Raw genomic sequence first — 13,917 nt, 5'->3', positions numbered from 1 at the left:
AGAAAATTGAATTAGTTATATATTAGCAACTTCCTCACAGCATTGATGCAATTGAGATAGTTAATATAAAGCATCTGCAAACTGTGAACCAGAAATGGCTATCGTCATCATCACTGAAACTGACACTTTAACTACAAATAATCCGTTTTCTGTTACATCCCTCTACCTCTTTAATGAGAGCAGCCATTTCACCATAAAATAAGATTTAACTTTGCAACAGGTAGCAAATGGTGGTCAATTCTAATCATTAAGCAGAGAAAGATAGATGGCACATAATGTTTTAAGAATTCAAAGCTGAGTTTTGAATTGTAATAAGTTCAGGGGATACATTTAATATTAATAGAAACATGTGTTTCCAAGTTTTAAATACATCTGAGATGATTTAATCTAGTTTCTTCATTTTCTAGAGAAGGACATTGAAGTCTTGAGAAGTAAAGCAATTGTTATTTTATCTTTTTGCTTCCGTATTTCATCCCCCACAAGCTGTGCCTGGACATGTATTTATTAAATGGATACCAATTAATGAATCAATCAGCAATTATTTGGGTAAACAGAAATTGAGAGCAAGCAGTATTTGCCTTCAAGGAGCTTATTCATTGGGGAAAAAATATGAATATATATGCATACACCTGCACATACCTACCATCACCATACGCTACGTATGGAATGAATATATGATGATTTCCAAGGCCTGAGTGGTGCTATTGGGTGGGAAGATCAGGGCAGTAGTCATCAAGAAGTAGCACAGGAGCTGGGTTTTGAAAGAAATTGGGTATTCCAAGGGGCAGAGTTGAAAAGTGAGGGTAATCTAAGCAGCTTATATAAAAGCATGGAGGCAGGAGAAGAAACACTTAAAGGTGATCATTGGCAACTTTAGTACAACAATTGGACTATCAGTGATGTGGAGAACATTTTGGTTTTGTTTTTTAAATCCTAGATTAGAGAATAGAGAATGAGGAACATGACTGATGTCAGCCCATGTCATTTTATTGAACTACTTTTAAAAATCCCACATATACTGCATATATATATGTATATATATACATATATATATGCATACACACATTCACACACACACACACACACACATATATATATATATAATTTTTTATTTTTGAAATGAAGTGTTTTTAGTCAGAGTATATTAGTTCCAGAAAAGCAATTCATATAAAAGTTTGTTTTTTTCATTTGAAATTTTGGTGAATAAAAAGCTTGATTATAAGTGAGACAATGTTATCAGCTTTATTCCTCAACGATGCCCCTGTTTACCTTGTGAAAGAGATGACTACGATCAGAGGACATTATGTATATATTTATATAACATACTGATACTTGTGTGTCCCATAATCATTTTATGCTACCTACGTAAGATAGTAAATTTGAATCATTGAGTGAGCGCGATTATTTTTATCAAAGCACAAGTCTCTTCATGCTGACGCAGAGAGATTATCTTAGTCGTCTGACTTGGTCCTGCAGACTTGGCTTTTGAGTTCTGAAAGGGTTGGGCGGCACTGCTGGGCATAGAGCTACTGTGCTGCTCCTAATTCCATGGCAGCTGTCCTGTGCTCTTATCTGGGCATTTCTTCCTCTCTTTGAAAGAAAAAACCCATATAAGCCACCCTTCTAGTAACTTGGAATGGCAATGAAACCTGCTGGCCTTGGGGAAGTGATATTTAACCTCAAACCTGCTCCCCCCCCAATACATCCATGAGTGAATGGAATCCAGGAATTAAATGAAAGTCTTGGGAGATCACCAGAGCATTATAGTGTGAGGGACCTTTGAAGCCAAGTGAACTGTACCTCTCATTTTACAGATGAGGAAATATGAGAGAGAGGGAGGAGGGAGGGAGGGAGAGAGAGAGAGAGAGAGAGAGAGAGAGAGAGAGAGAGAGAGAGAGAGAGAGAGAGAGAGAGAGAGAGAGAGAGAGAGGGAGGGAGGGAGGGAGGGGGGAAAGAGAGAGGGGGAGAGGGAAAGAGAGGAGAGATAGGAGGAGAGGGAGGGAGGGAAAAATATATATATAGCGAGAGAGACACAAAGACAAAGATAGAGACAGAGACAGACATCCACATACACACATACATTGAGACACACAAAGAAAGAGAGAAAAATAGAGAAACAACCAGAGACAGACAAAGGCAGAGATAGATAGACACAGAGAGATGGAGAGACAAAGACAGAGAATCACAAAGAATAGAGAGACACACAGAGAGACAAAGACAGAGAGAAAGACAGAGAGACAGATACAGAGAGATAGAGACAGACAGAGTCACACAGAGAAAAAGTGAGACTGAGAGAGATAGAGACTGAAAGACACACAGAGACAGAGAGACACATACACACAGGGAATAAACCTGTTCAGTGCCACATAAGCAGTCAGTAATAGATATGGGATTGGAATCAAGGTACTCTGATTCTAAATCTTTCCAATTTACCTCCCTGTGAAGGTCTATACAAAGAATATGAAAATATACCCTAATGAATGTAACCACTGTCCCAAATCCAGTGGGCAGAGGCATTGGTGAAGATGAAGGCCCTGCCCTGCATGAGACTCTAGGCAGAATAGACAAGAGCAAGAGATCTCTAAGTTCCTTCAAGAATATTAGAGTGCCAGGGAACTTCTGGCTTCCATCTTTGAGAGGGAAAATGAAAGAGGTCAAGCCCATCTCAAATGAAGAAGAAAAAGCCTGATGAGATATGAGAGGAGCCAGGAGTCTCTATGTGTCCCTGTTCCTAAATTGGTACAAGAGGGACTTTGGGAAATTTCTCCTTGGGTGGGATTTGAAACTCTTTCTTTCTTGGTTGAGTTGAAGTCTGTTTGTCGCTTCCAATCTGACGGCGCCTTCATTCTGTATTGGTTGCTCTGTATTCTCCTATGTATACTTTCTCTGGTTTCTCCTTAGCTATTTGATTTGAATAAATGGGCTCCTTTTATAATTGTTATGTGTGTTCATTGTGGAACTGGTATTTGGTGGGAAAGGGTCAATCCTTGGATATAAAACTTGGAATCCTTCTTCCCCCAATAAAGAAACAAAGATTAGAAATTTGACTGAAACTGATCACATCCTCTTGTCAATCAGTATTTAAAGGAACAGTAACCCCTCTCTTTGAGGAGAACACAATGACATCTGGCCCCTTTCATTTCCTTGCAGGAATTAATGTCTCCCTTGAAGAAAAGTAGCAAAGAACAGATGAGAAAGATCTATTCCTTTTCTCTTTGAGTCCCACAACAACAGGCACCATGATACCTGTTGGGGAGATAGCCTTGGGCTTCACTATATTTATTTATAGTAAGAAAACTTACATGTGTCAAAATTTTGAGATGGGATCCCTGCAGTAATGATATAACTAAATAGAATTTCCAACAGTAACTTTCCCATCTGATAGAATTATATTTGATTGTGTAGCAAGAGAACTATATAAATATGTTTATACATATTTTATTTAACATATATTTTAACATGTATAACATATATTGGATTGCTTGCCATCTAGGGGAGGGAGTGGGTAGAAGGAGGGGAAAATCTGAAACACAAGGCTATGCAAGGGTCAGTGGTGAAAAATTATCCATGCATATGTTTTGAAAATAAAAAGCTTTAACAAATTTAAAAAAGAATATTAAAAAAGAATTATATTTGATTATTTATCGATCATTAATTGCAACTTATTTCTATTTTGCCTTCAAGTTTGTAAAATGTTTTTCATACATCACCTCATTTGAGTCCTACTGCAGCCCTATGAGGTGATTGTCACAGTATTATTATCTCCATTTTACAGTTGAGGCTCTGGGACTTGTCTGGGGTCACATGGCAGCATTTGAATTGAACTTAGATCTTTCTGACTGTAAATCCAATATGCTATCTATTGATCTTGACATCTTCTCGGGAGTAAGATGAGAAACTGACCAGACTCCCTAAAAGATTGACAGAGACATGTGGTTATTTCTATTCCTACCTTCTGAGTATGACTTTAGCATCTTTTATTATTATTATTTTTTTAAACAACAACAACAATAACCCAAACCTTGATTTTTTTTTAGGTTAATGTGAGTAGAGTTGAAAGCTTAAGAAGTTGGCCAAGTCTCAAATCCACCCTACCAAGAATTGGCCTTGTTAACAAATTCCTAACTGAAGTACCATTCTTCCTGAGTTCTCTCGGAACAGTCCAATCACCAGAAGTCTAAATATAACAATATGAGCTTTCATAGTATTTGCTAGTTAAGATTCTTTTTCTCAGACTCAATAACCGAGATTTCTCTAATGCACCCATCATGAATATTGCAGACTGGCTTGCATATCATATGACTTTGAATTTGGCTCTCGGGCCCTTCCTTTCTTCTGGCCTTCATTTAGCTGCTTTTGCTGTTACTGGAGACAGAACTTAGGTTTTAAAGTTATTGTGTCATCCTGCCAGAGAAATCAGGTACCAGATGGCTTCGAACAAACTATTTCACGGCAGAAGCCGCTCTTGGAATGTGTCACTGTGTCTTGAGGTCACGTTTACATCCATTATTTATATTCTTTCCTAAGCAAAATTTGGCTGCACAATAGAAATGAAAGCCAACAAAGAAAACATATAGTTTCAGGATGTTTTCTAAAATAAAACTGTTGAGAGACTTTTTTTTTTTTAAGAAAAAAATAGAAGTCTAGCCCTTTCATATTTCAGAGGGTGTGTGTGTAGGGGGAGGGTTGGTAGGATGTTTCCCATTACTAACAGTCAAGCTCTGTTTTATTAATGTCGGCAAGCTAATTAGCATAGGCTTTCTGCAGTAGAGGAAGCCAGTATTTTGGCAGAGATAATTTTGAGGACTCGATGTATTTGTTTCCTTAGCACAGAATTGGGGAGCTTCCATTTTATTCTTCTCCTACCTTGATGAACAACAGTCCATCTTTCACACAGCTGTCAAAAACCGAGTCTGACCATGTCAACCTCCTGCTCAGTAAACTCTAGTGACACTCCCTTGACTCCAGGATAAATTCTAGACTTTTTTTTTTTTGTTCTGTTTAGCTTTTCAAGTCCTTCACGCTTTGGCCCGAGCCCACCTTTCCAGGCTTATTGCATATTACTCTCCTTTTTTGCACTCTGTGTTCCAGCCAAGCTGGCTTGCTTGCTGTTCCCCGTAAATGGCATTCAATCTTCCATCTCTGTTTTTGTACAGGCCGTCCCTATGCCTGGAATGAACTCCCTTCACAGCTTTGCTGCCTGAAGTCCAGAGCTTCTTCAAAGCCTCCAACAGGAAGCCTGTTCAGATTTCCTCTGTTACTAATGCTCTCTCTCCAGCTACTTTTATTAACCCCCCCCAAAAATTTATTTTGTATATAGTCTTTTTGAAAAAAAAAATCTATGCTGATGCTGCTTACCCCCCCCCCCCGCCCCGATGGAATCTCAATATCTCAAGGGGAAAGACTTCTTCATTATCTTCCTTATGGTCCCAGTGCCTGTGACATATTAGGGATATACTAAATGTTCATTGGGTTGGATTAAATTTGTTATTAAACTAGAATGGAGGGAGGAAGAGTGTCAGAATCTCATGTAACTTAAAGAATTTTCTGATGGGACAGGGATATTTTTTCATCTAAAAGTTGGTTGTAGAGTTCTTTTTTAAATAAGTTTTTATTGATTTTTTTTCTGCCACAATTTTTCCCAGTATCCCATATTTCCCATTTAGAGAACTATCCCATGTTAAGTAACTAATTCTGAAGGAGAGAAGCCCAGAGACTGAGAGAGACAGAGTCAGAGACACAGACACAGACACATACAGAGAGAACAACAGAGAGAGAGAGAGAGAGAGAGAGAGAGAGAGAGAGAGAGAGAGAGAGAGAGAGAGAGAGAGAGAGAGAAGAGAGAGAGAGAGAGAGAGAGAGAGAGAGAATAACAGATCAGTGTATCAAAAAAGTCTCAAAAATATCTACTAAATTGTCCTGGAGGGCAGGAGCTATCTTTTCGTTTTGCTTAGCATAATGCTTGGCACATAATAGGCACTTAACAAAGCTGTGTACATATACACAAAACCACATACACACACACACACACACACACACACACATATATATGTGTGTGTGTGTATTTATAAACATATATAGTACATATATGTATACAGAAATGCATATGTATATTTGTGTGTATGTATGTATACACACATAAAATGTACAATATTTATGGACTTCACCCAGAGAAATGGCAGTATCTACTCATATCTATTCTTTATTTTTGGAGGGGAGTTAAGTGACTTGACCAGGATCACACAGCTAGGAATTGTTAAGTGTCTAAGATCAGATTTGAACTGACTTCAGGCTGGTGCTCTATTCCCTGTGCCATTTAGCGGCACATATCTATTCTTTTGAATTATACTTGTCCTTTGTAATTTTGCAACATTCATTTAAAACATTTTTGGTGGTTCTTTCATTAACATTATTGCTATTGCTATATATATGATTTTCTCAGTTTCATTCTGCAACAATTCAGATAGATCTTTCCATATTTCTCTGGGTACATCATTTCATACAGGATAATAAAATTCTATTACATTCATGAACCGCAAATTGTTTAAATGTTTCTCAGTTGATAAGCTCCTACTATATTTCTAATTGTTTGCTATTGCAAAAAGTGCCGCTTTCAGGGGCCTCCTTGGGGCCTCATAATGAAATCTCTGTATTGACAAGTATGGACATCTTAGTCACCTTATTTGTATGATTCCAGATTGCTTTCTAAAATGAATAGATGTTTGTAACTCTAGCAATAATGCTCTGTCTTCCCATATGTGCCTATCTTCCCATAACCCCTCCAACATTGATTGCCAGATTTTTGTTATCTTTCCAATTTTCAGAGTATGAGGACAAACTTCAGGGTGATTTTGGTTTGTACTCTTATTATTAGTGATTTGGAACATTTTTTCATATGACTATAATTTATAATCTTTTTTTGTGGAACTGTTCATTTCCTTTGGCCACTTATTGAGGAATGGCTTTTGGTCATATGTATGTATATGTATGCACATGTATATGTATATGTGTATATATACACAGGCACACAAACATCTCTTTGTAGTATATATGTAAACAATAGATACAGAGATATAGTTTGTATCTGCTAATTATTTTTGTATTTTAGTTGTCAAACCAGCATCTGAGAAATTTGATTCAAAACATTTTTTGCTCATTTAATTGTTTTTCTTTTCATCCCTAATGATCATAGAAACTTAGCTGAAAACAGGAAGGAAACTTGGAGTGATATGATCCAAGTCCTTCATCTTTCCTGATAAGGAAATTGGGGTCAAGAAACATTAAGTGTTTTTCCCAAGGTAATACAGTGAATTAAGTACAGAGTGGTGAATTGGAACTAGGCCCTCTGATGCCAAATTCAGTGCTTTCTCTGCTGTTCCATGTTGTTGCTTTTATTTGATTCAGTAAATAATATATGAAACCCTTGTCGTGTGCAAGGTACTGGTGACACAAATACAAAAATGAAACTGCCAAAGTTTCCAATGACCTCTTTCATGAAAAAAATCCACTTTTGTCTTTAGTTCTGAATTCTCTCTACACCTTTCTTCTGTACCCATTGATAAAGCAAGAAAAACAACCCCCCTAAACCCAATTCCTTCATTGCCCCCAAACCTTAAGCGCTATTCTGAGTCCATTAGTTCTGACTGAATTAGCAGGTAGCTTGTTCCATCATGAGTCCTCTAGAATTGTAATTGCTTATCAGAACTACTAAGTCTTTCAAAGCTGTTTGACTTTACGATCTTGTTATTATATAATTGCTCTCCAGGTTGCACTCACTTTACTTTGTATCAGCTCATATATTGTTTTCTCTGAAAACATTTCCTTCAACTTGTGTTCTGTTAAGAAGCTAAATGGCCTTTTCCTCAGTTTTTAACCTTCTTGATCTCTCTGCTGCTTTTGACAATCCCAATCACCCTCTTTTCCTTAATCCTCTTTTCCCCACGTTCTTGTGACTCTGCTCTTTCCTGGTTGTCTTCATGCTTGTCCAACGGTATGTTCTTGGTCTCTTTTCCTGGATCTTCGTTCAAGTCACCAACACTAACCAGGACTCTTTTCTTCTCTCTATATAGTATTTTGATTGGTGATTTCATTAGTTTCCATAACGCCAATTATCATCTCCATGCTGGTGATTCTCCAATTCATTTATTTGTATAAATGATATATGATCTGAGGCTTGAACTCACATCTTTCTGGCTCTGAAGTCAGCTCTCTACTACATCATGCTACCTCTTGCCTCACATAGAGTAGTTTGGGTTGGCTATCAATTTCTCCATCCTGCACACTAGGGGGCAGCATAAGGAATAAATCCTATTTTATGCTGGATTATTTGGGCGGGAACTGGGGCGCCATTCATTCTAGTTAACTCAATAAAATCATTTTTCTTTATTAAAGTACTCATCTACACTGTTGAAAATTTGAGATTCTCTCAGGCTTCCTACTCAAATTGCTGGTTTCCCTGGTGAAAATATTGAAAATGGAAAAGTGCTACTGACTGCAATCCCCATTAAATGAAGCTACTCATTTGCATTTCCCAAAGTAGATCATTATTTGTGTATAGTATGGCTAATGATATGAAGCCTGAGACTAACATAATTCATCCTGAAGCACTTGTCACCTTATCCCTTCTTTGCCCCATAAAAATGATCTTGCTGAAATTAGAAAAGATTTTTGGAGAATATGTATTATGAAAAAATAGTGTATTGAATCAGTTTTCAGCCACTGACATTCGTCTTTGTAAGTGATAACCTATATAGAAATGAGGGATTTTTCAATTTTGTAAATAAAAATACTATACATTACCTTCCTTATCTGGAGGGTCTACTTTATTTCATTTTAGATATATCGCTTAGATCTTTTCCCCCTAGTCAAGACAGGACATTTCCATTTTTTTTTTTTTTTTTGCAGGGAATGGATGAGAATTTTATGACATGTTTCACTAGATTGGAATAGCTTCACTTCAGATATATTCCATTATTGAGGCAGGGGCTGGTCCCCAGATAAATGCATCAAATATTAGCTTGGGACTATACTTCACTTCAGTAACTGTGTAAATCTTGGTGACAGATAATATTTGAAGCTGCATTCAATCAGAATCTTCCAGTCGAACCCTTTGGGAATTTTTTTTCAAGGGGACAGGAGAGACCATAATACTAGAAAGAAAAGCAACATTGAAAGTGATTAAAGCTCAGATCAATGTAATGACTTTGGAGGACTGAGAGTATGCCTTCCTCCTTTCTCAAAAGGTGGTTGGACCATAAGTGTGGAATCGGTCATGATGTTAGTTTAATCATCCAAAAAGTTAAGTGCCTGCTGTATGTTGGTTACAGGGAATATAAAAAGATAAAAGAAACAATCTGTGCATTCAAGGAACTTATTACCTAATACTGGAAATGGATAAATAGATTAGTGGGTTTAAGAATTGTGTTTTTGTTACAAGGTAGTGATTTATTAAGGAAGAAGTCAGGGACACGTTGAGAAGTGAAGCCAGTAATGTGAAGAAAAAAAAAAGCATCAGTGAGATGTTTATTTGAAAAAATAAAGTCAAAGGCAAAATTCTGACAATAACAGAAAAACATTAACAATACCAACAACAAACTATCCTAAATTTGAGGATCCCAGAGGTCTTAGAGAAAGTTCAAATCATTAAAACTTTTGGAACACCCTAGGTAATGCTTTAAAGCTTGAAAAGCATTTTATATCCATATATCCCATTATCTCATTTGACCCACCTGGGCCTCAGTTTGCTCTTTTGTGAAATGAAGAAAGTTGGATTATTATTTATGTATAATGTTACTAACGATATGAAGCCTTAGACTAACATAATTCATCCTGAAACACATCATCTTATTCTTTCTTTCTCCTATAAAAATGATCTTGCTGAAATTAGAAAAGATTTTTTGGAGAATATGTATCATGAAAAAATAGTATATTGAATCAGTTTTTAGCCACGGATATTCATTTTTGTAGGGGTTAACCCATGTAGAAATGAGGGATTTTTTTTTAGGCTAGTATAAATTTATTTTTTAAAATATTTTATTTTTTATTATAGTTTTTTATTTACCAGATCTATGCATGGGTATTACAGCATTGATAATTGCCAAACCTTTTGTTCTATTTTTCCCCTCCTTCTCCCCCCCCCCAGATGGCAGGTTGACCAATACATGTTAAATATGTTAAAGTATAAGTTAAATACAATATCTATATATATCTATATCTATATCTATCTATCTATATATACATATATATACATATATGTATATATATATAAATATATATATATATATGTCCAAACAGTTGTTTTGCTGTTCAAAAAGAATTGGACTTTGAAATAGTATACAAATAGCCTATGAAGAAAATCCAAAATGCAGGTATACAAAAATAGAGGGATTGGGAATTCTATGTAGTGGTTCATAGTCATCTCCCAGAGTTCCTTTGCTGGGTGTAGCTGGTTTAATTCATTACTGCTTTATTGGAACTGATTTGGTTCATCTCATTGTCGAAGAGGGTCCGGTCCATCAGACTACATCATGAAATGAGGGATTTTTAAAATTTGTAAATAAAAATAAAAATACAGTACATTTCCTTCCTTATCTGGAGGGTCTATCTCTACTTCATTTTAGATATTTTGCTTAGCCTTTCCCCCTAGCTGAAGAGGATTCTCCCTTTCAGCTCTTGCTCTGTCAGCCTGTGATCCTATTTGAACTTCCCACCCTATGAAACATATGGAACATGCATTGTCAGTAATATAATCATGCTACTGAGAAGACAAGATCAGAGTGGTTGACCGACATCCCTAGAGTTACATGGTAGAGTTGGTATTTAAACTGAGGTCTTCCAAACTTAAACCCTTCTCTGTGTCCACTCTACCATATTGCATAATTCTAGTCATCTTGGGATTGTTTTGTCCTGCTGCCTCCATAACAAAGTAGGCTATTAGCGGAGCTGTATCTATCATGGAAAGACAGAAAGACTGTCGCTTCATTATTTGCCAAACCCACTTGATTTTTACCTTTCTTTTTGTTGTCGTTGTTTTGATATGAATGTGGAGCTTTACATTTTTTGTAGATAGTATTTTATTTTTTCTAATTACACATAAAGATAGCTTTCAACATTCATTTTTATAAGATTTTGAGTTCCAATTTTTCTCCCTCCCTCTCGTCCCCCTCCTTAAGACAGTAAGCAATCTGATAAATGTTATACATGTACAGTGATGTTAAACATATTTCCATGTTAATCATGTTATGAAAGAAGAATCATAACAAAAGGGAAAACCATGAGAAAGAAAAAAAAAGGGAAATAGTACACTTCAATCTGATTCATAGTTGTTTCTCTGGATATGGATAATATTTTTCATCATAAGTCTTTTGGAATTGTCCCGGATCATTGTACTGTTGAAAAGAACTAAGTTTATCATTGATCACTGTGCAATGTTGCCATTACTGTGTAGTTCTGGTACTTTACTCATCTTCAGTTCATATAAATCTTTCCAGGTTTTTCTGAAATCTGTCTGCTCATCATTTCTTTCTTTTTTTTTCCTCAGTTGTATTTTATTTTTATAATTACATGTAAAGACAGTTTTCACCATACATTTCAGTAAGATTTAGAGTTTAAATGTTTTTTTTTCTTTCCCTCTGTTACTTTCTCCTTCCGCAAGACAGTAAGCGGTTTGACGTACAGTCACTTTAAATATATTTCCATATTAATCATCAATCATCAGAACAAAAGGGAAAAAATGCGTCCCTCGTCATTTTTTATAGCACAATGGTTTCCATTACATTCATTTACCACAACTCCTTCAGTCATTCTCCAATTGATAAGCATTCTCTCAGGTTACAATTCCTTGCCACCACGAAAAGAGCTGCTAGAAATATTTTTGTACATGTGGGGCCTTTTGCCTTTTTAATGATCTCTTTGAGATACAGACCTAGTAGTGTATTACCTAGTAGGTATTGCTGGATCAAAGGGCATGCAGAGTTTGATTACCCTTTGGATAGTTCCAAATTGCTGTCCAGAATGGTTCACAACTCCACCAACAATGAATTGGCGTTTCTAAAATTGATAAAATAAAAAAAAAGAGAGAGAGACTGACCACATTTATGTCAATGAGATCATCATCATCATAAAGTGAATTTGGCCACAGTTAAATCCCAAGAAGGCAAGTTTCCTTAACCTAAAACCTTTTCAGATGAAAAGGCTTTAAAAATATGTAGAGACAGGCCATCATGTGCTTGACCCATGAGCGTGGTGGATCCAGCTAGGGTACTTCACAGGAATAGACAGGATGGTTGGGAGAGCTAATGGGTAGTGACCAGTACCTGAGAGTGGTTAGTAAATTGGTGACTGGGTGTGGAATGTGGTTCATAAAGTGGCACCAAGATGTTAGAGGGAAAAGGCTTAAATAAATACTATCTGCCAGATTTTGATCCATCAAAAATCCCTAAACTTAAGCTGCCCAAAGATCAGTAATACATTATAAGACTGATGACCCTCCTTAGCATGAAAGATATGACATGTGCCAAATATATTTATAAAGATAAAAAATTTAGTGCCCAGAAGGAGACAGTGCATACTGAGTTATATCTGGGATTTCCAGCTTTTCATTTCTGTATGAAGTGTACCTGTTGTCTAGCTCAAAATAACCTTCAAAATAAACTCTGAGAAAACAGATTGTACCATGGAGCATGGAGCTATCTGGAACTTCCAGGAACTATGGAAAGAAGAAGAGAAAAGGACACAGAAGGAAAGAGAAAGTGAAGAATGCCACAATCCTAGAAGATGCTGGAGAACCAGATCAAGGGCTCCAAGCTGGAGGTGGATATTCTGGAGAACTTGTAGCAGTTGTAGGAGCATGACCAGCACTAGGCTAATGTGGACTTTGTATGATGTTCCAGAAGCACCCATTGTCCAACTGAGGAAGAGAAGCACCAGTAAGAGCAGAAGGAGGGACCAAAAAAGATGGAACAGGCTAGGAGAAGACTCTGACATTGATGAATAGTGTGCCCTTGCATCTTCCCAGCTGCCCTTGCAGTCCAATCCCCCTGCCATCTTGGAGGACGTCCCTAAACTAAAAAACTTAGAAATTGGAGAATTAGGAGCAGAGTGTAGGTGTCTTGGACAGCAAAGCTGCCAGGTTTGTTTGTGGCAAAGGAGGAAGCTGCCCCAAGACTTCATGTCAGCAATGGGCATGTGGTCTTGCCCATCGCAGGCACAGTCTTACTGCAGTTTGAAATAGGTGGATACATTGGGCAGGACACTCAGTGCCTCGTCTCTGAGACAGCTGGGAGCGTAATCAGATGGAAAAGATAGCAACAACAATGGCTGAAGCATCAGTCCCTCCTCTTAGATGTAAGACCCTTAAATCCCTTTCCCAGTGGGGGCTGACCATGAAGCCAGGCTGGAATGAGTTTATTTTTTTGTTTGATGAGCCCAGCAATGTGAAGAGGAGGATTGGGGTGGGAACCATTTTACCAGAAGCTCTGTCTGGTGTGCTAATGTTCTTTCCCCACTTCTTTGCTTTCCAGAAATTGATCATTCTGACCCCTCTCTTCTCTCCTCCTTTATTTTCCTCCCTCATTCTTCCTCTCTCTTTCCTTCTTCCCCTTTTCTCCTTCTCCCTCTCCCTGTCCATCGCCATAGATCTCAGTAGCATTTAGCACTATGGAAAATCTTTCTGAATCTGCCTTATTTAAAGAGTGGGAACAACTGAAGACTAACCTATTGCCCACCATAACATCAGGGGTACAACTACTGAAGATATTGGGACTCTGCTTCCTTTGGAGCTGTGCCCTTCATGCTCTTCAAGCCCAGATAGCCAGAGGAGAGCTACTAAGGAGGCAGGAAGTTGCCTCTTGCCATCCCTGGAACTTCAAGGCCCTTTTCTTCCTGACAAGGCCGGAATTAATTTCTCTCGTTGCTGGT

The 13,917-nt window shown here is 37.4% G+C and overlaps 1 long non-coding RNA gene and 1 pseudogene across 8 annotated transcripts in view; both read left to right on the top strand.

Annotated features, from left to right (window-relative positions):
* Positions 1-13,917, top strand: part of LOC141551936 (uncharacterized) — a 484,713-nt gene that overhangs the window by 46,402 nt on the left and 424,394 nt on the right. The gene's annotated exons all lie outside the window — the stretch shown is intronic.
* LOC141552274 (splicing factor YJU2 pseudogene) lies at positions 12,376-13,321 on the top strand (annotated as a pseudogene).

Source organism: Sminthopsis crassicaudata, chromosome 1 (assembly GCF_048593235.1).
Source record: "Sminthopsis crassicaudata isolate SCR6 chromosome 1, ASM4859323v1, whole genome shotgun sequence".
Classification (NCBI taxonomy): domain Eukaryota; kingdom Metazoa; phylum Chordata; class Mammalia; order Dasyuromorphia; family Dasyuridae; genus Sminthopsis; species Sminthopsis crassicaudata.
This window is presented reverse-complemented; position numbering and strand designations above follow the sequence as displayed.